Source organism: Nylanderia fulva, unplaced genomic scaffold (genome assembly GCF_048542155.1).
Source record: "Nylanderia fulva isolate GAGA-0341 unplaced genomic scaffold, ASM4854215v1 Scaffold345, whole genome shotgun sequence".
NCBI classification, from domain to species: domain Eukaryota; kingdom Metazoa; phylum Arthropoda; class Insecta; order Hymenoptera; family Formicidae; genus Nylanderia; species Nylanderia fulva.
The window spans coordinates 7,991-33,142 of record NW_028190417.1 but is presented as its reverse complement, the minus strand read 5'-3'; the positions used below and the strand labels follow the sequence as shown (position 1 = coordinate 33,142).

The 25,152-nt window shown below is 51.1% G+C and overlaps 2 pseudogenes; both read right to left on the bottom strand.

Moving 5' to 3' along the window:
- Positions 1-13,661: 13,661 nt before the first annotated feature.
- Positions 13,662-15,104, bottom strand: LOC146722236 (large subunit ribosomal RNA; annotated as a pseudogene).
- Positions 15,105-16,435: 1,331 nt separating this feature from the next.
- On the bottom strand, positions 16,436-17,164 carry LOC146722235 (small subunit ribosomal RNA; annotated as a pseudogene; the record flags this gene model as incomplete).
- Positions 17,165-25,152: the final 7,988 nt, after the last annotated feature.

Here is a 25,152-nt window from a genome sequence, read left to right as displayed (position 1 = left end):
TGTATGATAGAGGGCCACCATAGATTGTCAAAAGCACCTTGGATGTCTATAAAGATTGCAACCACATATTTTTTGTCTGTATTTTTACAGCTTCTTATTAGGTGACTTATTGCGTCTTCCGTTGATTTTCTTGGTCTAAAACCATATTGGTTTGGGCTTTCAAGTTCTAATAATTTGTAGCTTGCTTCTATTCGCTCCACGATTATTCTCTCGTATACCTTGCTCATTGTCGGTATTAATGAGATCGGTCTGTAAGAGTTTAATGTACCTTTATTTTTATTACTTTTGAGTATTACTTTAACATTAGCTATTTTCCATGCATCGGGAAATATTTCCTCTTTAAAGCAATTATTGATGAGTGTGTAAATTATTTCAGGCTTTTCCTTCCATACTTGTTTGATTATTTCCCGTTGTAAAGTTGTCTACTCCGGGTGCTTTATTATTTTTGAGCCTATTTATCGCGTTATTTATTTCTTGAAAATGTAATTTCATTTTCCATGTTACAGTTTTTATAGTTTTTAATGTCCTCTAATTACTTGTCGATGCTTGTCGTTTTCAATTTTCTTGTCGTCTTTTGGGGCGCATTTAGTTAGGATAGCATTTATCGTTTCTTTCCAGGTATTTGTATTTGTCCCATCCCCTAGTCTTAATGATGTTATTACCTCATCTCTTTTGATTTTATCTCGTACAATTTTATAAGGAATACTCCATGGATCTCTATTTGATTCAGTGGTCACAAAATTTTGCCATGTTTCATATTTTGATTTTCTAATTTCTGCTACGTATTTGTTCCTAATTCTTTTGTACCTCGTTTTTGCATCTTCGAGTAGGTCCACCAAAGTTTAGTTTTCTTATTTTGTTGTATCTTTTCTTTGCCTTATTTAATTTCTTTCGCATTTTGGCTAGATTGTCATTCCACCAAGGAACTGCTTTATTAGATTTTTCTTATACGGTATAGATTTCTTGCATATTTGGTCTAGTATAGTAGAATATGTTTTGACCGCCATTTCTGGCTCATCTATTTGTAATTTATTCAACGCATCATTTGAGAATTGATTTATTAGGAGCTCCTAAATGTTTCCCAATTGGCTTTCTTGTTGTTAGTTATTGTATTTTATAAATTTTCTGTTTGTTTTTTCGTTAATTTTAAGGTCTAAGATAACTAAATTATGGTCACTAGTAGTGCATTTTGATGAAACATTCCATCTCTCGCATATACCAAGTGTGTTCTCACTGACTAAGGTTAGGTCGATGTTTGACCATTCAAAAGTTGGTGTATCACTGGCTTCGTTTATTACGTATAATCTATTTGCAATTATAAATTCTTCCATGATTCTTCCTCGGTCATCCACTTCTTCAGAAAACCATAGATCTGATTTTGCATTGGCATCCATAGTTATGATTATCTTTTTTGAATTTAATTTATTGATTATATTTTCCATCTCAATTAGTATGGCTCTATATTTAGTGAGAATTGGCAATAAGTATTTATAATGAAGAAGTCCTCCATCTCAGTCATAACTTGGAAGCACATTATATGAGGAGTGTCAAAGTGTGTTAAATGAAAAGCCTCTATTTTTTCATTTGCCAATTATGGCAGCAACCCAGGGGTTATCTACTCCAGGTTGTATTTTAGATAGATACCCTGCAGAGTATCCGCGAACCATGCCCTTGTATGTATAAGGTTCTTGAATACACAAAATATCTATGTAGTAGTTCTTTAATTAGGAGTTCTAAATTGGCAGCAGCAGCCATTGCTCTTTGTGCGTTTATTTGTGCAATTCTTAGTTCCATTCAATTTTATTATAGTATAATTCTAAATACTTTTTATATTCAGGGCATTCTTTGTGTTTTACGCTATGCTTGACCTCTTTCCTTTTACTGCGTACACAATTTATACATTGGCGTCTCTTTCTGACAGTCTTTTTAACGTGTCCTTTTTCACCACAATTCCCACAGATTTCATCTGTGACCTTGCAAAATTTTGCTATATGCCCATATCTATGGCAATTTAAAAAAAACCTCTTGTGATATTTATGTATTCTTTAATTCTATAAGTTCTCCATTGCATAAATATTCTTCCCTTTTCAACCAATCTTCCTAAGAATCTACCTGGTACTTGTACTATCCAGTTTACATTATTATTATTATGGTGTCTTAAAACTGTGTTTCATAATAACTTTTTCTTTAGTTCTTCTGTCTCATTTGTTTGTATTGTATCGAAGTTTTTCTCAATTAAATCTTCCTTTAAGTCTTCAAGCTTGTATTCTTTCTTCACATCGTATATTATGATAGATGGGGAGGTTTTTTCTCGGTTCTTCAATTTTCAATCCCTTTTTTTTAAATTAACTTTTTTAATTAAATCTATGTCTTGTTGGCTATTTACTTCAACTACTACTGCCTTATTCTTGATGTTTCTGATTCCTTTAACTTTCAATTTGTTTTGATCCCTTTTAATTCATCTATTACTTGTGTCCTATATCTTCATTTGTTCTATCGTCGTTAGTTTCTTTTTCAGGTTTAATTATTATAGCTTTATGTCTTTTGTTACGGTTTATTCTCTCTGTTGTAGGTTCAACATCATATTGCCTTCCGGAGCTTTTCGTCGAGGTTACCTCAGCGTAAGTACTTTTTATTCTGCTACCTTGAAATATTGACTTCCATTTTTCTTTTTCAATAATTTCTTCATTAAGCTTATTTTCTAGTACGGCCCATTTAGCTAATATAAATTTTATCGCGGTTTTACTTATTTTGTTTGTCTCATTAAATAGAAACTCTTCTAATATCGTCCTGGTTCTGATAATTTTATTTAAGTTACTTTGTTCGTTTTCGTATTCTTCATTTGATTTCTTTCTTTTCTTTTGTATTTGTCTAATATTGCTAACATCTTCCGGCATGGAAGTCGTTGAGCCCGAACGTATCGTCCTAAAGGTCGCTTCAATCTCCTCCGTCTCTACGTCAAATGTTTTGTTTTAAGTGTTCATTTTCCATAGTCAATCCCACGAGTGCGGTAGGAAATGATTGTCAACTGTAGCAGAGCCTCCTATACTACAGCAAGCCTAAATACTACGGAGGGTCGGCCGGTACCCCGTAGGGATCGTTCAGGACTGTGGCTATTTAAAGTCCCACAGCATGCATCCATCGACCACTATGCCTCCCACCTTGGATTGGGACGTGTACCCATGAAAACCTAGGTACGGATCACTCTTAGCACCCATCCGTGTGTAGGATGGGTGGGCCCCCCCCACCACGGCAAGGTGGTGATCCACGGGGGGGAGTAGATAGGGACAGTTATGTGGAGCTGTTGCCACGAAAGCAACAGACTCCGGCTACCTCGCCCCCTACGGGCATACGCCACAACTGCTACCCACCGTCCCACGAAACCGCCCCGAGAACTGCAATAGAAAAATCCAGCAGCGCCTGCGGGCGTACGCAGGATGGACAGTTTAGCCGCGACGAGCGAGCCCTCCTGCTCCCTCCAACCAATTTACCCTCCTAGGGACCGCACTTACGCCGTTGGACACGGTATGCGTGTTAGGCTGGTACGGTCCCCGCATCTTCGCCCGCCGCGCCCACGGGACCACGGGAGGCCTGTTCATTGTGTCCCGACATGGGACACAACGCTCTAACCCTGTTGGGTGGAAGTCTTTGGAAGGGAGGGAGGATGACTTTATTTTAGAGGAGGGGACCTGCCTAATTCGAGCTGACTTATCGGGTTACGTGAGGAACCGCCCGGAGAGAGCAGTTGTCTCGAGGAGAGTTACGAGGCTGCCTCCCACTACTAGAGCCCCCGACAAGCTCCAGTTAGTACTTCCTTGAAGACGCGTTTATTATTCAGCTCTCGAATCCCTTCAGCCAAAGGGTCTTCGACCAGTAATCGACGAAAGACGGCGAAAAACCTCTGGGACTGACACGAGGAACTGGGCCACCTCCGGCCATCGCCACTTCTCGATTGGAACCAACTCACGCAAAGCGACTCTTTGCGCTTCAAGGCCCGTACACTCAGCAGGAAGTGCTGGATCGTGTCCTCTCGACCATCGTAGACACATTGCTGGCACTCGTCCACAAGCCCTAAACTAGTAAGACGTGCTCGGAAGTTTCCGTGTCCGGTGAGTAACTGCGTGACCCAGTGGTCGGTTTTGGAACTAATTTCATGGCATTCTGAGCCATATGTGTCGAAGAAGGCGAACGTGGTACGACCCTTTGTTTGACGAGTTCCACATTGTCTGCCACATTTTATCGCCCTCGTCCTGGATTTGCCCTAACGCTACTTTTTTCTCGGTTCCCGCGGGTATTTCTATGTTTCGATTTTCGCGTCTTGTCCCTTACGGACTCTATATCGCGTCGCATTACTTCTCTATTCCCATATCTCGCGGGCATCGCTCCGGCAACGACGCACAACGACTCGAAGGACGCGGTTCTATATGCCTTTACTACAGAAATGAGGGCTTTCCTCTGGGCGGATCTAAGGACTTCGGATGTCCTGCTTGGTGCAATAGGTCCCACCAACCTGCCGCGGCGTAGTAATTTTCGGTACGATCACTCCCTGATAAATTGTTCTTAGCGTCGCGTGACTCAATCCCATTGCCGCTCTCGCCAAACGCCCGAATTCCGGAATAGTAGCTCGACGCGCTGCTACTTATCTTTCGCAGTGCGTGTGCACCTCGAGTCACCGTCGAAGTGGACCCCCAGGTATCTTACCGCGCCTTTAAACTTTATCTCGCGTTATTATCCTAATGGTTGGTGGCCTGCTAACAAAGTCTGCGGTTTTTCCCTATTTCGTTTACGCTTCCTATCCGGTCGATCTCCTCCCGGCTCCCGATTGGATTCCGTTGTACCGCTTCGTTTTTAAGGACGATGGCTTCGGTCTTTTCGTTCCGAGACCCTGGAGTTTCGTGAACTCGCACTATTTGTTTATAGGTTCGCCGCGCGTTGACCTTCTACCTCTATACTCTCTTAAGGCGAGGTTTCCGCTTATTACGACGGCGAGATCATCCGCGTATGCCACGAATTCTATTTTTTCTGCTTCCAGCCGTCGCAGAAGACCGTCAAACATTAGGTTCCAGCAGGCCCGGACCGAGGACGGAGCCCTGCGGGCACCCCTCGACGCCCCCGCTTGGAGGCCTCTACCGAACCTATCGCGAGCTTTACTATTCGATTGTTGAAGTAAGTAGTAATCTCGGATTACTTCGAATAAGTTTCGCGGGCAGTCCCGGGACTTTATCGCGTCTAAGACCAAAAGCCACCAGACGTTGTCAACGCACCCGATGCTGTTGAAAAGTAACGCGACGGCGTATCTACCCTTCAGAGATCCTTACCAATCTTCGCAACTCGACTATTGCGTCCTCCGTCGATTTTCCCGCGAGAAGCCGAACTGTCGATCCGAAATTCTACCCGGCGCCAGCGACGCTCCCGTTAGGCGCTCCTTAATTAATTTTTTCGAAAAGTTTACCTACCACGGAGGGAGACAAATTGGTCTATAGGATTTTGGTTCCCTTTCGTCTTGTCCTCTCCCTTCAGCAAGGCCCGCAACGAGCCAATCTTCCAGCGGAGGGAAAGATGCCCACTCTAAACACCGATTAAACAGTAGTGATCTGCCGGGGATCACTTTCAAACGCTGCTTTTTAATACGCTAACTTCACGAGGTCGGTTCCCCGGCGCTTGATTGTTTTTGAGAGTCTTCGCTACTCTTATCGTTTCTACCACCGTGAAATGGGAGGCGTCCCGGTTGTCTCAGGTGGCGTGTACGCGTTAGCCCGTAATACGCTTTGTTCCGGTGTATCGTTCGCAACTCGGTCATCGGGGACGTGTACTTTAAGAAGACAGTTGGCTGTTTCCTCTAGAGTCATGGTTGAAGATTCGCCATTGCCTGAGTGTGCTGAGCCCTCTTTCTACTCGGGTTCTCCGCTTGTTGCTTTATAAACGAAGCCCCAAGATTCTAAATTTCCATGAAATTGTTACGAATTCCCGCCAACTATCGATCTTGCCCTTTTTTATATTCTGCCAATACAGCCGCAAGAAGAGCGGTACTCCGACAGTTTTTCCACGTATGAGGGCTGGCCATGTTCCTTCTTTGCAGGCCAGTCTCAACCTGTATAGCCTTTTCTTGAAGATTGTTAGCTCCCTAGTCCACACACGGGTTTTGGACTTCCTAAAATGCCCTTTTCTGGCCATTGAGGCCTTGCATGCCCTCGCTAAGAACAACTGCGAGCTTTTCGGCCATTTCCTCTACTTCCTCCGCCGACCTCAACTCGAGCGCCTCCAGCATGGACCATGAAAGAATCAGCGAGAGTCCCCGGAAAACCGTTCCCAGTCGGCCCGACGGGTGTCGAACCTCCTGTTCGCGACACCCCCGGCGTCCCGCCCCCCTTCGGCACTCTGAGCCTGATGTCGATGGAGTTGTGGTCGCTGTTTTGTCCACATTGTCCCGTACCTTCCATTCCCTGATGAACCGGGTCATGGAGGGCGACGCCAAGGTCACAGTCGATATATGATGAACCTCTGTGCCGTCCAAAAGGTGGGTTTCTGGCTAGCATACGTTGACCACCTCTATACCAGATTGCCCGGATGAGGCTCTTCGACTTTCGCACCTCTTTCGTCCGCTCCTGGGGACCCCACAGCGGCGATCGGGCATTGGCATCTATCGCAACTATCAATCTCTTCCCCCTCAGCGAATGAAACACCATTTACGAGGTGCCTGAGGTGCTTCTCTATTCTTCGCAGTACTGAAAGTAGCACGAAGCCACATAGAAGGAGAAGCCAGGTGCTTGCACTTCTGCACAGACACAATGAGCTGTGCTAAGCTGCGAGATAAACAAACAGCTGGAATTGAAGTTACAGGCTGCCACCGCTGCCCACAGGGCGCTGTGAACGCACTGCGGCCCACTCTCATTCCTAATCCTAACCAACTAAAGTGTGAATCGAGTCCCGCTTCCTGACGCATGCTCCTGCAATAACAGGACGTCAAGCCGCTTTTTTCGACGACGAGCTGACGCATCTCTCCGTGACTTTGCCGAACGTCTCATGTTCAGCTGCAGGACTCTCACTCCACGTGGGTCGCCAGTGAGAATTTTCAGGAACGAAGTAGGAAGTAAAGTAAAAGGGGAGCTTGCCGCGCTTGTTTGCGGCCCGGCTCGATCCGTTTATTATGGGTGTGGGGTTGGGGTTTGGGAGTTCGCGGAGCTAATTTCAATCGTTGTTTACGGCGGCGCGCAAAGTCGCGGAGCTATTGCGGAGCTATCGCGGTGCTAATCCTAATTCTGTTTTCGCGATTTTCCTTGCTTCGACGCTCGGTCCCAGCCGACTATCGGACGCCGGCGTGGGCCCGCCCACGTCGCGTCGCATCTAGCTAGCACAACTCGGACGGCACGAAGGCCGCTACCACTAAGTGCTTTCTGGGCTGCTGCCCTACCCGGCAGGAAGCCATTTTATCAGGCGGGCACTTCTCCTAACCAAAGGTTTTATCATTCCATTATATTCCCACGAGTACAGTGGAAAGGAGGGTCAAGCGACGCAGAGCCACCACTTACGCCCACCAAGCTCTAAATAACACCGGGAGGGCGGCAGATATCCGGGCGACCGTTACGCGACCGCGATCTTACCGTCCACGCGGCCATTCATGCCCTCGGCACGGTTACCTAACACCTTAATCATTTTAAGTATCTGAGCGCCCTTGTTAGGAACGCCTAACCTATTCATCGGGCATTCCACCCCGAGGCAGGCAACGAACGAACGAATGAACAAAGTAAAACGAAACGAAACGACCGGGAAGACGAACGAACCGAGTATACCGGATTGATGATGTTCCTGAAAGAAAAGAAGCCCGCCCTTTTTGGCCACCGCGCCCGCCCGAGCACTCGGGCCAGGAAACCGGGAGGCGCCGGGGGACCCATCAGGCGCAGACAGAGACCCCTGCTACCCCGCCATCGAACCGCAGCATGAAGAAGGCTGAGCGGACATGTGATGGGTGTCTCGGAAGGCGGGAACTTGGTGTAGGTAGGACAGGATTGGAATAGATAGGTACGGGAAACGCACACCAGTACCCACCCACCAGCACTCCAGTCCTCGGATGAGGAGAAAGTTTCGCTGTGCGAGCGACACCCGAGTGCGCTCCTCCAACGCATCCATGTGCGCGTGCTACTTGTGAGCCTTTGGTGAGTGACGCCGACTTGTCGTAGCAAAGGCAGTGTGTAAGACCTTGAGGGTGGAAGTCCTGAAAATGATAATGATAAGCTCCCTTTCATTCGCCGCGGCGTGTTGCTTTAGAATCTTGGAGAGTTTTTGGGGTTCCCGGCAATACTCGGAGACTATTAACGCTTGTGGACACTCGCTGGCAATGATGTGGCTGGAGGGGTCCCGCCATTCCTTTCACTCCCTTGCTTTGTTGTCCCCAGGGCCGCACCCATTTGCATTTTACGTTTTCTGTCAGTCTCAACCGCATCGCGGCAGCCCCCGACAGCGACCCCGAAGCGCACCCCAGGGGGGGGCCGAGTCCCCACGCGGCGTGCCGCTTTGCAATCCTGCATTGGGTTCAAACTGGGTCCTTAAGGCGTGTTGTCTTTAGCCTTTTTTGAAACCCACCGCGTGGCCAGGCCCGTGAATTGCACCGGAGTGCACCCCAGGGGCTAAGTCGCCTCGCGGCGTGTTGCTTTTCAATCTTGCGTTGGGTTCAACTGGGTCCTTAAGGCGTGTTGCCTTTAGCCCTTTTTGGAACCCACCGCGTGGCCAGCCTTGTGAGTTGCACCGGAGTGCACCTCAGGGGCCGAATCGCCACGCGGCGTGTTGCTTTTCAATCTTGCGTTGGGTTCAACTGGGTCCTTAAGGCGTGTTGCCTTTAGCCCTTTTTGAAACCCACCGCGTGGCCAGCCCCGTGAGTTGCACCGGAGCGCACCCCAAGGGCCGAGTCGCCACGTACTGCTTTTCCGGATGTTTTGCTGACTTCCAACGCGTACTGCCTGACTTCCTTCCGTCCTCAAGGTCCGGGCCCATAGCCCGTGGGACCGGGTCCATTTTGCCCTCAGTCTGGGTGACTGCCCCTTTGGACAACTCCCGGCGAACCTCCCCGCGTGCCGCATGCGCAGAGAGAAACACCGAGTGTTCTTAGATTGTCCACTGCATGTCCGATCCATCGAGCCGGTTTCCAGCCACAAACGTATGCGGCGTCTCGTTAAGGACACGCTTGAGACCTTCGCCCCGACATTCGACACACCCGGCATGCCGCGCCTGGGAACAATCCGTATTTTCGAGGCACCCAGAGTTTGTAAGGGGAAGCGGCGAGCTCCGGGCCGAACACTCTGGGGCCAAGTCTTAGGACACCAGTTATTGGGCTATCGGTTTGTTTTACCGATTTGCGTTTTCATTTCCTAGATTATTTGTCCAGAGTTTGTGCTGGTCAATCTTAGTCATTCGCAGTTTCACTTTTGTTTTAAAATCTCCTTCGACTCTTCGGCCATTCACGCCCTCGGCCTTGGCTCTGTGTGCGAAACAAGCAAGAGGGAGCCACGCTACTACACACTAGGTGTGCGCCGCCACATATGAGCCATTTGGTCTGCGCGACTCCGACTCGTGGCAATGCTGTGCTAGTAAGTAGATAGGGACAGTGGGAATCTCGTTAATTCCATTCATGCGCGTCACTCATTAGATGACGAGCGATTTGTGCTATGTTTCGTCTACGGTGCGCGACGACTGCTACCAAAATCACAGTCGCCAAGTCGCCACCGACAACGATATTGCAGAGCTGTTACTTGTTGGTGTTTCGCAGTCACACCCTGGAGCGTGAATGGTCGGAGCTAGCAAAAGGCAGCTCGTACTTCACCTCGACCATTCACGCAATCATTCAAACTCGCGCGATGATGCGGAGGCCCACAACTCTACGCGCCATCCATCATGCACACCAGATGAGGCCACGTTCCGCCTTTCCTTCGTTATAACGCGATGTCATTTGCGTTAAAAACGTTTCCAGTTCAGCCATGAGCCCCACAAAACTCGAGTCGTCAACGTTCGGAGCTGGGCGGACGTTAACCCAGCTCTCGCAACTCAGACTCGCTTCGCGAGCTCAAGACACCTCGCCACGAAATTGTAATGGCGGTAAAACGAACATTATTCGAGGTACTCCTGGTGCGCTCCGCCACAGCGGCTGCCAGATCATTACATGATCGGTTACTTCTCCACCTTACGCTCGTGGGACATCTCCAACGCGGTTTCGCTAGACACTACTTGCGCGTCTACGACCACTGCCTCACCACCCTTAGCGATGGTCCAGTCGGTGCCGCCTCCGGCCGGCAGACGTCGAATACGCTTGTTCCGCCATCGACGCGCCATCCCTTCTGCTGTAAATAGCCACCAACTTGACGGCATAGGTCGTCATGCCGCAGGATTCTCCCTCCGTGCGTTCTGAAGCAGCGTTGCACGCAGTGAGCCGGCGTCTCGGTTTCGGGACACCGGCACGACAGCGATTATCGCGCCCATCACGACCTCGGGAGCATCTCGCTCTAGACGGTATGCAGTTAGCCCGTATGTGTGCTATAGTGCACGTAGTCGGCACCTGGGGATGGCATCGGCGCCAGCCGATACCCAGTAGGAGCTCAGGTTGGAGCCGCAACCTCTCTGAGTCCACTCCCATCGCACGACTCGCGCAACCAGGCCGCACACTGCTTTCTGAGCTCAGCGGTTGTAGTCACTCTATGGCCCGCACTCGCATCTGGTTTTCACACCAGACAAGCTGCCTAGCCACATACGTGGTTTCGGGCATCCGGCGCATGCTGCGGGCAGAGTACTCCGACACAACCGCTGCAGTCGGTTATGCTTCAGAATTGGGATCAAAGTTCTCATAGAGGGCATTCCAAGCCCGCCACTCTGTATCGGCGCATGCAGGTATCACAGCAGGAACTATCATGGGGAAAACGCAGCAGCCATCGTCGCCCACCGCAGTGGTATCGATGATATCCTTACCCTTGAGGGTTTTGGCCGAGCTACCGTACCACATTGTCCATCGTGTGTATATACCGTGGATAGGAGACAGTCACGACAACAACAACCTCAGCCGCTGTTGCGGCCTTAAGAGGATGCCCTCTGTGAGTTGCTCGATGGCCTGAGCTAAGGGTGGATCGCTTGCGAGTTCCCTACACGCAACCCACACGCAGACCACATGCAGAGAACAAACTGTGGTCTGCGTGTGCGCAACCCACACGCAGACCACATGCAACCATCGACGCACGCCACATGCAGAGAACGACAGCGCCTCCGGGCGTCCCAAAGCACGGATGAAAGGACTGTGACGGGAGTAACTATGACTCTCTCGGTCCTCAAAGCAACAACGAACACGAGCCGCGATGGTACTTAGAGATAGTTTTGTTGGTTCGTGGATGCTCCAACGAAGTCCTCTAGTAAGGACCTTCAGCCTTTCACGTCCACGTTGTACCTCCATCAGCCTCGTGGTGCTCGTCTCCCGGAAACTGGCCTACTTTGGAAGTGTTTACTCGGTAGGTGTCGACTAGCGAGTGACAGCGAATTGCGCCCCTAAGGGCTTCTGCCCATGCGCCTACGTCAATGGTGAGTTGTGGGGCCAGAAAAGACCCCCGGGGGTTCTTTCTTTGGGGGGCGCTCGTTTGTCAATCCGTTTGCCCCCCTACACGCGTAAATTATGAATAAAGCTAGAATTGAGTTCTGATGTCCCGGTGCTCGGATGGCCCGGTTCTGCGTTCGAGTGGCTCGCTGAGTGAGTCGGCGCGAGAGGTGCGAGGACCCTGACGGGGGTCGCGCTGGTCCGTCGCGAATCACTATAAGGACCAGCCAGGCTGAAGGGACAACCTGAGGAGGAAGATGGTCAGCTGTGAGCATTGTTAGGCGAAATTCCAAAACATGCCGTGGTCTTGTGCACACAAAGTAACGTGCACACCCCTACAAGCCAACAGTGCTAATCAATGTTGAACGCGTAAAGGCCAGGATGGTCAGTGGAAAAAACTAGAAATCATGGCACGCGCTGAGGCTGAAGGCACCTTGCCGTGGAACCTTTCATTACTGGCATTATCTGGAGACAAGGTTTCCCCAATAGGAGTCTCGAAGCCACTCAAGGGGAACGGCGACAGGAGCCTTTAACCGAGTGCTGGTAGAGACTTCGCCAAGAGATCCCAATCGCGTCGCCGATTGTGATCTATGAGGGCGATAGGGGGATGGTGCGGTGATGACACGAGCCCGACACCATTCCTGCGGCCATGGAGGCTGACTGACGATCAAATCGCACATCAGCCTCCCCCTGAACAAAGTCTCAGAGGTTGGGGACAAGATACAATCACTCGTAGAGCAGAGTGCGGCGTTCCGTAGCTACGAGGCTGCTACTCCTGTGCTGCACGGCAAGAGATGCTCTGATGACGGCGTGGAGGGTCGAGTCTTGTTCTTCGAAAGATGGCGGGCCATGATCTCTTTTCCTTCTTTCCTCTGCCGCTACAAGTGCGCCCTCCGCAACCGCGTTTCGCGGCAAAGAAATCACTGTCCTCCAGTTAAACGAGAGAGCAAGGGAGCAGAAGAGAAAGAGGAGTATGCAATTGTGGCAATCCCTCTACAGAAAGAAACAAGAAGTCCTGTTTGCGCGTATTCTCGAGGGCGACTCGTGCGCGAGAGGGCCGTTGCTGTCGAATTCTAACTTCTGGCGCCCCATTTATGGAAGGCCCTCCAGCGGGCGGATGGAGACAGGCCGGACTGCGTGAGTCGTTTGGGGAGCGTCACAGGCGGCGAGTGCTGGCCGGGGCCGTACGTCGGCCCGATAGGGATTCACCCGAAGGTCTTTGGCGATGGCGCTGGCTTGCCACGGAACCAGTTCCTGTTGGCGGTAAGACCTTGCTCTGGGATCCTATAAAACTTCAGAGTTTAAACAGTATGTTCCGTAAGACTGGCACTGCGCCCGGATTGACCAGATTACGCCGAGGATGTGGAAACGCTTTCCAGTCGATCTTCGTGCGTTTCTGTTCAACAATCTGCTGCTTTCATGACAGAGACGACCCCTCATCAATCGCACAACCATAACTGTATTCTTGAGAAATGGGGGTATGTCGATCGGCCAGTCCGACGAGGTACCGACCTCTCAGCATAGGATCCGTTATAATAAGACACTTCACAGATATTGGCAAAGAGATTGGCAGCCCTCGACATCTTCGACAGGCGCCAAAATGGGTTCCTGCCGGTGGACGGGGTATGTAGAAACGTCCATAGAAACGTTAAGAGAGTCATAGTTACTCCCGCCGTTTACCCCCGCGCTTGCTTGAATTGTCTTCACGTTGACATTCAAGCACTGGGCGGAAATCACATTGCGTCAACACCCGCGAGGGCAATCGCAATGCTTTGTTTTAATTAGACAGTCGGATTCCCTAGTCCGTGCCAGTTCTGAGCTGAGCGTTGAATGGCGGCCGAAGAGGACGACCACGACGGCTCGCGCCGCCACGGAAGCCTCGCAGCAAGGAAGATCGCGGGAGGCCAAGGCACGGGACCGACTCGGATCCCGGGACCGGCGCGAGAACGCCGACCGTTCACCTCCCCAGGCCCGGCACGTCAGCCAGACCCGCTTCCCGACCAAGCCCGACACGCCCCGCTCCTCAGAGTCAGAGCCAATCCTTATTCCGAAGTTACGGATCCAATTTGCCGACTTCCCTTACCTACATTATTCTATCGACTAGAGGCTCTTTACCTTGGAGACCTGCTGCGGATATGGGTACGAACCGGCGCGACACCTCCACGTGGCCCTCTCCTGGATTTCAAGGTCCGGGGGAAGATCCGGACACTCCTGCCGCAAATGCGGTGCTCTTCGCGTTCCAAACCCTATCTCCTGCTAGGAGGTTTCCAGGGAACTCGAACGCTTATACAGAACAGAAACTCTTCCCGGATCTCCCGACGGCGTCTCCAGGTCATTTTGGGTTACCCCGACGAACACTCTAGAGGGCCCGAATTGTATGCGGTTCCGCTGCCGGGTTCCGAATAGGAACCGGATTCCCTTTCGCCCGACGGGCAGTGTGTCTTTCGTATAATATTTATTATTATTTCTCGACACTCGAGTATATTGTACGCCGTCATTGACATAGGATTTCTCCTAGGGGCTTAGGATATCGACTGACTCGTGTGCAACGGCTGTTCACACGAAACCCTTCTCCACGTCAGTCCTCCAGGGCCTCGCTGGAGTATTTGCTACTACCACCAAGATTCTGCACCGACGGCGGTCAGGCAGGCTCGCGCCCAGACCTTCTGCGCTTCACCGTCGCGACACTACTACTCGTCAGGGCTTCGTGACGACGCGAGAGAAGACTAACGCCCGCTCCCGGTTGCCGCCCCACTTGCCAGCTGACGGCAGAGTAAATAGGCTCGGACGCTTCAGCGCCATCCATTTTCAGGGCTAGTTTGCTTCGGCAGGTGAGTTGTTACACACTCCTTAGCGGATTCCGACTTCCATGGCCACCAGTTCCTGCTGTCTTAAGCAACCAACGCCTTTCATGGTGTCCCATGAGCGTCGAGTTGGGCGCCTTAACTCTGCGTTTTGGTTCATCCACAGCGCCAGTTCTGCTTACCAAAAATGGCCCACTTGGCACTCTGATCGAAGATGCTCGCTCGTGGCTTCATAATTCAAGAAAAGCCAGAGATCTCACCCATTTAAAGTTTGAGAATAGGTTGAGGTCCGTTTCGGCCCCAAGGCCTCTAATCATTCGCTTTACCAGATGAGACTCGCGCGCGTTCCGTGCGGAACGGCCGAGTGCCAAGCTATCCTGAGGGGAAACTTCGGAGGGAACCAGCTACTAGATGGTTCGATTAGTCTTTCGCCCCTATACCCAGTTCCGACGATTCGATTGTGCACGTCAGAATCGCTACGGACCTCCATCAGGGTTTCCCCTGACTTCGTCCTGACCAGGCATAGTTTCACCATCTTTTGGGTCCCAACGTGTACGCTCTGGGTGCCCTCTTCTCGCGATGAGAACGAGACGCCCCGGGAGTGCGGTGATGAGGGCCGCATCGCGACGCGGCCCATCCTCCCTAGGTCGACAGCCAGGGCCGACCTTCACTTTCATTACGCCTTTAGGGTCTCGCGACAAGTACCAATGACTCGCGTACATGTTAGACTCCTTGTTCCGGTTTTCAAGACGGGTCCTAAGAGTAACCCAAAGCAGTAGCGTCGCCGACCGGTATCGGTCTCCCGCGAGACCGCGGGAGACGTTCGCTAGGCCTGTCGAAGGTGTACCGTACTGTAACCAACAGCGGGCCAGGACCGGGGACGGCGCGAAGTCCGTAACCTCCGAGTACCGTGGCTGCGCGCTTGCGACGGTCTCGACGCACCGTGAATAGTGCGGCCTGATACCTTGCGCGTACCGCCGAGCAGCCGGCCGGGCGAACCGAGGGTTTGGTCGCGTGCCGTTTTACCGGCGACGCGACAGACACGCACCCGGGCCGTAGACCGACACCCAGCGGGTCGCGACGTCTACTTGGGGAGAAGTGCACGACGACGACGCGCGGACAGTCGGCCGCACGGTAGCGTGCCCGCGCGCGCGCCGCAAGGACATCCGCGGGACATCGCCGACCGAACGCGAAGCCAGCGCCGCTGACGATGACTCTCCCCGTTCAGGGTAATCGTTCGAAATTTTTGCGTTCGCGAAACTCTCTTTCTAAAGTTTTTTCAACTTTCCTTCACGGTACTTGTTCGTCTATCGGTCTCGTTGTCGGTAGTATAGAATAATCGTGGTGGCTCTTCGATCAGCCTGTCCGCGCGCGTCCGAGGACGCGCGCGGACCGCCGCCTCCCGCCAGGGAAGGCTACGGCAACAAAGATAGAGTTGTGTGTTTCTCGTTCGGAGCGTCTCTCCCGCAACGGGAGAGCCGGGGCGGAAGCTCTTTGAAGAAACCGTCGGACCGACACAGTTGACATATTGGTTCGAAATATCATCGATCCCTTCTCTGTGTTATATATATATATTATAATAATATATGGGGGTTCCTCTCGCTCGGCACTCGCGGTCGCAACACCGTGTGTTCTCGGCACGCTGACCGCTGCCCCGCGACAACGGGGAGGGCGCGCGTCGACGAACGTCGTGGGTGCTGCACACACGCGTGCGCGGGCATAGGTTACCACCGGTTTCGCGCTCAACGCCGAATCGACGCTCTGTGTGTGTGTGTGGCCGGAGAATGGCACACACACGAGCGTGATCGCGAAGCGTCTCGCTCCGAATCGTCGTCGAACACCGCCGGGCGCGCTGCTCTGCTTGCCGACTACTTTCGGTCAGAGAGGCGCGACGGCGTCCGTCGTTATATCAAAACACAACAACAAATTCCGTCAAATCCGTTATTTTCTTTTTCTCTGAGAGCGCCTTTTCAGCGCGTCCATTCAGTCGCCGACTGCTGCGAGCGCGCGTCTCTCCCAAAAGAGAGGACTCTCGACGCAGAGCAGGACCTCCGGAACGTTAATGATCCTTCCGCAGGTTCACCTACGGAAACCTTGTTACGACTTTTACTTCCTCTAAATGATCAAGTTTGGTCATCTTCCCGGCAACATCGGCAATGCCGAGACATTGCCGCGCACCAGTCCGAAGACCTCACTAAATCATTCAATCGGTAGTAGCGACGGGCGGTGTGTACAAAGGGCAGGGACGTAATCAACGCGAGCTTATGACTCGCGCTTACTGGGAATTCCTCGTTCATGGGGAACAATTGCAAGCCCCAATCCCTAGCACGAAGGAGGTTCAGCGGGTTACCCGGGCCTTTCGGCCAGGGAACACACGCTGATTCCTTCAGTGTAGCGCGCGTGCGGCCCAGAACATCTAAGGGCATCACAGACCTGTTATTGCTCAATCTCGTGCGGCTAGAAGCCGCCTGTCCCTCTAAGAAGATTTGTTTGTACGTTGGTAGTAAAAACCCGCCAGCCGAAGCCGGGGGCCTTCGCGATACCATAAGGTACGCCTATTTAGCAGGCTAGAGTCTCGTTCGTTATCGGAATTAACCAGACAAATCGCTCCACCAACTAAGAACGGCCATGCACCACCACCCACCGAATCAAGAAAGAGCTATCAATCTGTCAATCCTTCCGGTGTCTGGGCCTGGTGAGGTTTCCCGTGTTGAGTCAAATTAAGCCGCAGGCTCCACTCCTGGTGGTGCCCTTCCGTCAATTCCTTTAAGTTTCAGCTTTGCAACCATACTTCCCCCGGAACCCAAAAGCTTTGGTTTCCCGGAAGCTGCCCGCCGAGTCATCGGAGGAACTTCGGCGGATCGCTAGCTGGCATCGTTTATGGTTAGAACTAGGGCGGTATCTGATCGCCTTCGAACCTCTAACTTTCGTTCTTGATTAATGAATGAGGGAGAGAATGAGAGCGTTGCGGAAGTGAGTGAGATAGCGTGTATGAGAGTAATTGGTGCGAGACTCCGTAAATTCCTGTTTACGGAGACGAACAAAATTTCAAAGAGTGCGAGTGAGAAAATACTGGACATTGTGGGAGAATATGAGGAACAGATGATGAAAATGTTGTGCAAAAATGAGAGAATACAGGGGAAACTGGATGAGTGTATGCGTCGAGCGAGTCGGGATTTAGCCTACGGCGAAAGTGGAATGAGCTATGCGAGCGTGAGTGCGAAAAATGTTGAAAAGAGCGTGATTGAAAAGGTACAGGAAGTGAATGTGAAAACAAGTGAAAACGAAAGAAAAGAGTTATGCGGTAATAGTGAGAGCGGATGATGCAAGTGCGAATGTGACAAGTGAGGAAGTAAAGGAGAGAATGATGAAGCATGTGAGCAAGTCACTGAATGTGCGTGTGAAAGCGGTGAGGAAAGTGAGGAATGGAGGTGTAGTAATTGAGACGATGAGCGAGAGTGAGTTGAAAAGAATAAGAGAGTGTGATCAGTTTAAGAATGCTGGCCTAAAGGTTGAGCTGCCTCGCAAGATAGGCCCAAAGATCATCTTGTACGATGTGCCGAATGATATGGCGAGTGAAGTGTTAATGAGAGAAATGTATGAGAGGAGCTTGAAAGGGCGAGTGGATGAGAGAGTATTTATGGAACGTGTGCGTGTTGTGAGTAGGAATGCGAAGAAAGATGCAACCTGCGGAAATGTGATATTAGAAGTTACGAGTGCAATAAAAAATGTGCTCTGTAGTGACGGACGAGTGTTTGTGCATTGGAAGGCCTTTAGGGTGAAAAAGTTTTTCAGTGTGCTGAGGTGCCACAAGTGCTTCGCATTTGGGCACATGATGCGGCAATGCACCGAAAAGGAAAGACTGTGCCAAAAATGCGGATGTGTAGGACACATGATGAGAGATTGTAAAAAGGAAAGTGTGTGTAGAAACTGTAAGCTGAAAGGGAGCAAATGTGATCACTCGGTTCTGTCCGAAGTGTGTCCGGAATACGTGAGAGCGTTAGAGAGAGAGAAAGCGAGAATAAATGACAGATGAATGGTGCGTGAATGTGGTGCAGTATAACTGCCAGAGAGCGTATGCAATTATGTGTGATCTGGGTGAGATGATGCGCGAACGTCGAGTGAGTGTAGCACTGCTGCAAGAACCGTATGAAAGGCATGGACGTGTGGTGGGCTTGCCCATAGGTATGGATGTGATTGTGTGCAAAAGTGGGACGGTGAAAGCAGCAGTGGTGGTAAATGACTCTAGGTTAGACGTGATGTGCGTGAGAGAGTGTACGAATAAGCTTGGAGTGAGTGTGTGGTTGAAGGGGGACTTTGGCGAAATGTATGTGGTGTCCTTGTATTGCCAGTATGGTAAGTGTATCGAGCCGTACTTGGCGTACATGGACAGAGTATGTGAGACGGCCGGGAGAAAGCGTCTGCTGATAGGTATGGATGCGAATGCCGTCTCTCCCTTGTGGTATAGCAAGGGTGGAGGCAGCAGAGAGAGTGAAGCGCGTGGTAGAATGATTGAGGAATGGATGATTGCGAGCGGGATGAATGTTGTTGAATGAGCCAAGCGAGTTTTACTCGTTCAGCGGGCCGAATGGGGAGAGTGACATCGATGTTACTTTCGTGAACGGCGTGAATGGAGGGTGCCGGTATGAGTGGGAAGTAAAGCCGACTGGGGAGTGAGTGACCATAACGTATTGTTAATACGGATGGTACACAGAGAGAATGTAGGTACGAATGAGGGCATGCGTAGATGGGTGTGCAAGGACGTAGACTGGGGAAGGATATATGTGTGATATGCGAGAGAGTGCGTTAGAGGATGCAGCGATCTCCATAGACGAAGCGGATGCGCAGAGCTGTGTAGAGCGAATGATGAAATGGATCCATAGTGCGAATGATCGATGGATGAAGAGATGTAAACCTGTGTATGCTAGGAAGCTTGTGTGGTGGACGGATGAGCTTGAGAAACTGAAGAAGGCTGTAGGAAGGAGCAGACGTGCCTACCAGCGTGCGAGAAAAAGGAATGGAAGCAGAGTGGAAGAAAGAATGAATGAATATAAGTATGTTTTGCGGGAGTATAAGGAGGAAATGCGAAGAGTGAAAGAGGAATATTGGAAGCGATTTGTGTGCGTGACTGGGAAGAGGGATCCATGGAGCGATGTATATAAGGTGTGCATGGGAAAGCGTGATAGGGTAAGATTAAGTGGCATAAAAGTGGGTGATAGAGTGACGAGTACATGGAAAGAAAGCGCGGATGAGCTAATGAAGAGATTCTTCCGTGGCGATAGACACCAGGGGAGACGTGAGGGAGGAAGAAAAGCAGTTTGAATGGAGCGAAGTGGATGTGGCAGTGAGATCGATGAAAGTGGGTAAGGCACCTGGTATGGATGGTGTGAGTGCTGAGATGTTGCGAGCGATTTGGCGTGCTGTCCCAGTATGGATGAAAAAAATGTATGATGTACGTCTGAATACAGCGTGTTTCCCCCCGGCGTGGAAGACTGCGCGGGTGGTAGTATCTGGAGACAAGGTTCCCCAATAGGAGTCTCGAAGCCATCAAGGGTAAACGGCAACAGGAGCCTTACCGAGTGATAGTTAGAGACTTCTGCCAAGAGATCCAATCGCGTCGCGCGATTGTGATCGATGAGGGCGATAGTGATGGTGCGGTGATGACACGAGCCGACACCATTCCTGCGGCCACTGAGGTTAGTACTGACGATCAAAGCGCACATCAGCCTTCCCCTGAACAAAGTTCTCAGAGGCTGCGGGACAAGATACAATCACTCGTAGAGCAGAGTGCGGCGTTCCGTAGCTAGGAGGCTGATACTCTTGCTGGCACGGCAAGAGATGCTCTGACGGCGGGGAGGGTCGACGTCTTGGCTATCAAGAGATGGCTGGGCATGATCTTCCCTCGGCCGCTACAAGTGCGCCCTCCGCAACGCGTTTCGGCAAAGAAGCACTGTCCTCCAGTCAAGCGAGAGAGCAGGGAGCAGAGGAGAAAGAGGGAGTATGCAATTGTGCAATTCCTTTACAAGAAGAACAAAAAGTCCTGTTTGTCGCGTATCCTCGAGGGCGACTCGGTGCGCGAGAGGCCGTCTGCTGTCGAATTCTTTAACTGCTGGCGCTTCATTATGGACGCCTCCAGCGGTGCGGATGGAGACATGACGGACTTGCGTTAGTCGTTTGGGGAAGCGGCACAGGCTGCGAGTGCTGGCCGGGGCCGTACGTCAAGTTTGAGAGGGATTCACCTCGAAGGTCTCGGCGATGGCGCTGCCACGGATCCAGTTCCTGTGGCGGATAAGACCTTGCTCTGGGATTCTATAACACCTGCAGAGGTAAACAGGATTTCCGTAAGGACTGGCACTGCGCCCGGATGGACCAGATTACGCCGAGGATGTGGAACGCTGTTTCTGCGATTCTTCGTGCGCTTCTGTTCAATCTGCTGCTCCTGGCAGAGACGATCCCCTCGTCAATCGCCACAACCAGAACGGTGGCCACAACTCCTTGAGAAAGGAGGTATGTCCGATCGGCCAGGTCCGACGGAGTACCGTCCTCTCAGCATAAGATCCGTTATAACAAGACACTTCCACAAGATATTGGCAAAGAGATTGGCAGCCCTCGACATCTTCGACAAGCGCCAAAGGGGGTTCCGGCCGGTGGACGGGGTATGTGAGAACGTCACAGTCCTTTCATCCGTGCTTTGGGACGCCCGGAGGCGTTGTCGTTCTCTGCATGTTGCGTGCGTTGATCTGTCGAAAGCTTTCGATACAGTTGCGCACGCTGCTATTCATACGACTCTCGATGAGCTGGGGCTCCCTCGGGAGTTTAGAGAGTACGTAAGGGCTGTCTATTCGAATGCGCTGACCGAGTTGCAGGGGGTCAGCGCTGAGGAAGTGTCGGCCATCATGATTGGCCGTGGCGTGAGACAGGGTGATCCGTTGTCGCCCCTGCTGTTCAATCTGGTCGTAGATAGAGCACTAGGAATTCTCTCGGAGGACGTCGGCTATCGGTTGTGTAACCGGCTTATCAATGCGCTGGGCTACGCAGACGACATTGTGCTCCTGGTCTCTACCAGAGATGGTCTGCAGAAGAACTTGACACGGCTTCATGACGCCTTTATGCGAAATGGGCTCGAGATCAACGCGAGAAAGACCGGAGTGCTGTCCATGGTGGCGTCCGGCAGAGAAAAGAAGGTGAAGGTGGACACCACACCTTATTTCACCGTGGGGGGGAGCGATGATACCGCAAAGATCCCTGGTCGATGTCTGGACGTATCTGGGCTGCGAATACACAGGTGCTAGGGAACTCGCAAGCGATCCACCCTTAGCTCAAGCCATCGAACAACTCACGAGGGCACCTCTTAAGCCGCAACAGCGGCTGAGGTTGTTGCGTGACTGTCTCCTTCCACGGTATTATCACCGATGGACAGTGGGTACGGTCTCGGCCAAAACCCTCAAGGGTAAGAATATCATCGTACGCACCGCGGTGCGACGATGGCTGCGTTTTCCCCATGATGTTCTTGCTGGATACCTGCATGCGCCGATACAGAGTGGCGGGCTTGGAATGCCTCTATTGAGAACGTTGATCCCAATTCTGAAACATAACCGACTGCAGCGGTTGTGTCGGAGTACTCTACCCGCAGCATGCGCAGCTGCCGAAACCACGTATGTGGCTAGGCAGCTTGTCTGGTGTGAAAACCAGATGCGAGTGCGGGGTCACAGAGTGACTACGACCGCTGAGCTCAGACAGCAGTGTGCTAGCACCATGGCTGACGCTGTCGAAGGCCTTCGCGAAATCCAGCGAGGCAACGTGCATCTCGCGACGACGGGACCTGGCGTCCATTAAGAGGGAGCCTCGTAGCTACGGAACGCCGCACTCTGCTCTACGAGTGATTGTATCTTGTCCCGCAGCCTCTGAGAACTTTGTTCAGGGGAAGGCTGATGTGCGCTTTAATCGTCAGTACTAGCCTCAGTGGCCGCAGAAATGGTGTCGGCTCGTGTCATTACCGCACCATCCCTATCGCCCTCATCGATCACAATCGCGCAACGCGATTGGATCTCTTGGCAGAAGTCTCTAACCATCACTCGGTAAGGCTCTTGTTGCCGTTTACCCTTGATGGCTTCGAGACTCCTATTGGGGAACCTTGTCTCCAGATACTGGTTAATGAAAAGCTCCCCGGCTAAGGTGCCTTCAGCCTCAGCGCGTGCCATGAGTCTAGTTTCCTCAACTGACCATCTGGCCTTTACGCGGTCAACATTGATAGCACTGTTGGCTTGTAGTGGGTGAGCACGTACTTTGTGGACACCAAGACCACGCATGTTCCGGAACCTCGCCAAACACTGCTCACAGCTGTCCATTTCCTCCTCTAGGCTGTCCACTTCAGCCTGGCTGGTCCTTATAGTGGTTTGCGACGGACCAGCTGCGACCCCGTCAGGGTCCTCCGCACCTCTCGCGCTCTCACTCAAGCGAGCACTCGCACGCAGTCCCCGGGCCATCCGAGAACCCGGGACAGTATTCTCATTCAAATTTCTCTCCATAATTAACTGCGTGTAGGGGGGCAAACGGATTGACAACCGAGAGCCCCCCAAGAAACCCCGGTCTTTCTTAGCCCCACAACTCACCATGACCGTAGGCGCATGGACCGAAGCCCTTAGGGGCGCACTTCGCTGTACACTCTCTTAGTCGAAACCTACCGAGTTTAAACTTTCAAAGTAGGCCGTTTCCGGGAGCACCACAAGGAGGTGGAGGTACAACTTGGACGTGAGAGGCTGAAGGTCCTTACTAGAGGACTTCGTTGGCGCATCACGAACCAACCACGACTCTCTCTAAGTACCATCGCAGCGTGTTGCTTTGAGGACCGAGAGAGTCATAGTTACTCCCACACAATCCTTTTTGTATTCTTCTATTTCGATTGGATCCGGATCGTCACAGTTTTTAAGTATGAAATCTTCTTTGAGATCTTCAAACTTATATTCCCTGTCTACGTCATAAATTATAAGAGTAGGATTTATTTTCCTTGGCTCCTCTACTTTCAATTTCTTTGTTGTTAGGTTTATTCTTTTCACAAAGTCCCCGTCTCTTTCATCCACCTCCACCACTACTCCTTTTCCTCTCATTTGCCTTATTGCCTTTATCCTCAGCCTTTTATTTGTACTTGTCAGTTCCTTTATAACCTCCTTCTTTATTTCACTATTCGTTCTCGCATCTTCGTCTTCTTTTATAGGTTTAATTAGTACTACTTTGTGCGTAGTATCTGACCTCCTTTCTTTTTCTTTTACAGCACCTGTAGCAGTCCTTGGAGTTCCTGCCGTAACATTGGCATAGGAGAGTCCTTTAGGCCTCAAGTCAGCAACAGCTTGGTAAGCAGCTTTCCATTTTTCTTTTTCTAAAACTACATTATGTAGTCTATTTTCTAGTACTGCCCATTTGGACAATATGTATTTTATTGCAGATTTTGTTATTTTGTTGTTATCATTAAACATGAATGTCTCGAGCTGTTCCTTTGTCTCCATCATCTCCTCTACTTCATTTACTCCTGTGCTCTGTTCTAATCTTTCATATCCATCCTTCTCATTTTCAGAATCACTCAGCCTTGTGTTCCCTTCATGCGTCTCTTCAGTGTCTTTTTGGGTACTACCCGAAGGAGGTGGTGATCTACTTACAGATCCCCTTCGCGCAAACAGCAATTCTCTTTTTCTCTCTCTTTCGGCGTTCAGAGTTTCGGTTACTTTCGTGCCAGCATTAGTCGTTACCAAAGTATCAGCCAAGTTTTTGTGTTTTTGTTTGAGTTTTGTTCTTTCCATGTATATCCCACGAGTATGGCAGGAAAAAAAATGTCCACTCAGGCAGAGCCTCCATCACCTGGGTAAGGCGACTTATATACCACAAAGGTTGCGCCAGGTGCCCCTGGGGGATCGTTTGCGGTCGCGCAACTTAACCTCCCCGCGGCCATGCAGCCCCAGACACGATGCCTCCCATCCTGGCTTGAAAGGGACCTCGGGGCCCCGGGTGCGTCATGCCCGTACTACTGTCGAATCGTCAGTAGCCTCCTGGGGAAAGTAGATAGGAACAGATGTCCGTGGTTGATTTAACGTGCGGTACCTGCTCAGAGAGCTTAATCACACGACCCCCATGGGTGCGGAATTGGGATAAGCCCAATCAGCTCGTTCCAGCAGGCCAGGAACTACCAGTAGCGCCTCCGAGTTTGTAGGACTCTTCGGCAACCCACCGGTTGGGGCGAGCGCCTGTCCAACGCTCTACCAGCTGTGCAGGACTGGTGCCCGAGCAGATACGCTGCTCACCCGTCGAGGTCCGAGAGCCCCTAACCAGCATGCGGCTTCAACCACTACCCCCACGAGTCCGACCTCAATTGCCGGGACGAGGGACGAATCCCCCTGGGCAACCCGACTCCCGTGGTACCAGTCAAGATCACTGGTTGGATCTTCGTGGCCGAGACCACTCCCAGCTTTCGGAGGCCTACACCTCCCAGGCAGTGGTCGGCCTATGTTCCTCGGGAACATCGGCTTCTCTTATCCTCCTTTCAGCATCGCCCTCCTTCTCTGAAATACAATCTTCGCATACACACCAACACTTTCATACCTTTCCTTACATTCCAACATGCGACTCACATCCACACTGCCATTCTCTCGCACAATCACACCCCACTCACTCAGGTTCCTCACATCACCATACATTGGACACTCAACCAACACATGCTTTTAATTCTCTCTCTCCGCTCCGCACGCACAGCTCTCACTCTCAGACAGACCACGCTTATACAGGAATTCATTCAAA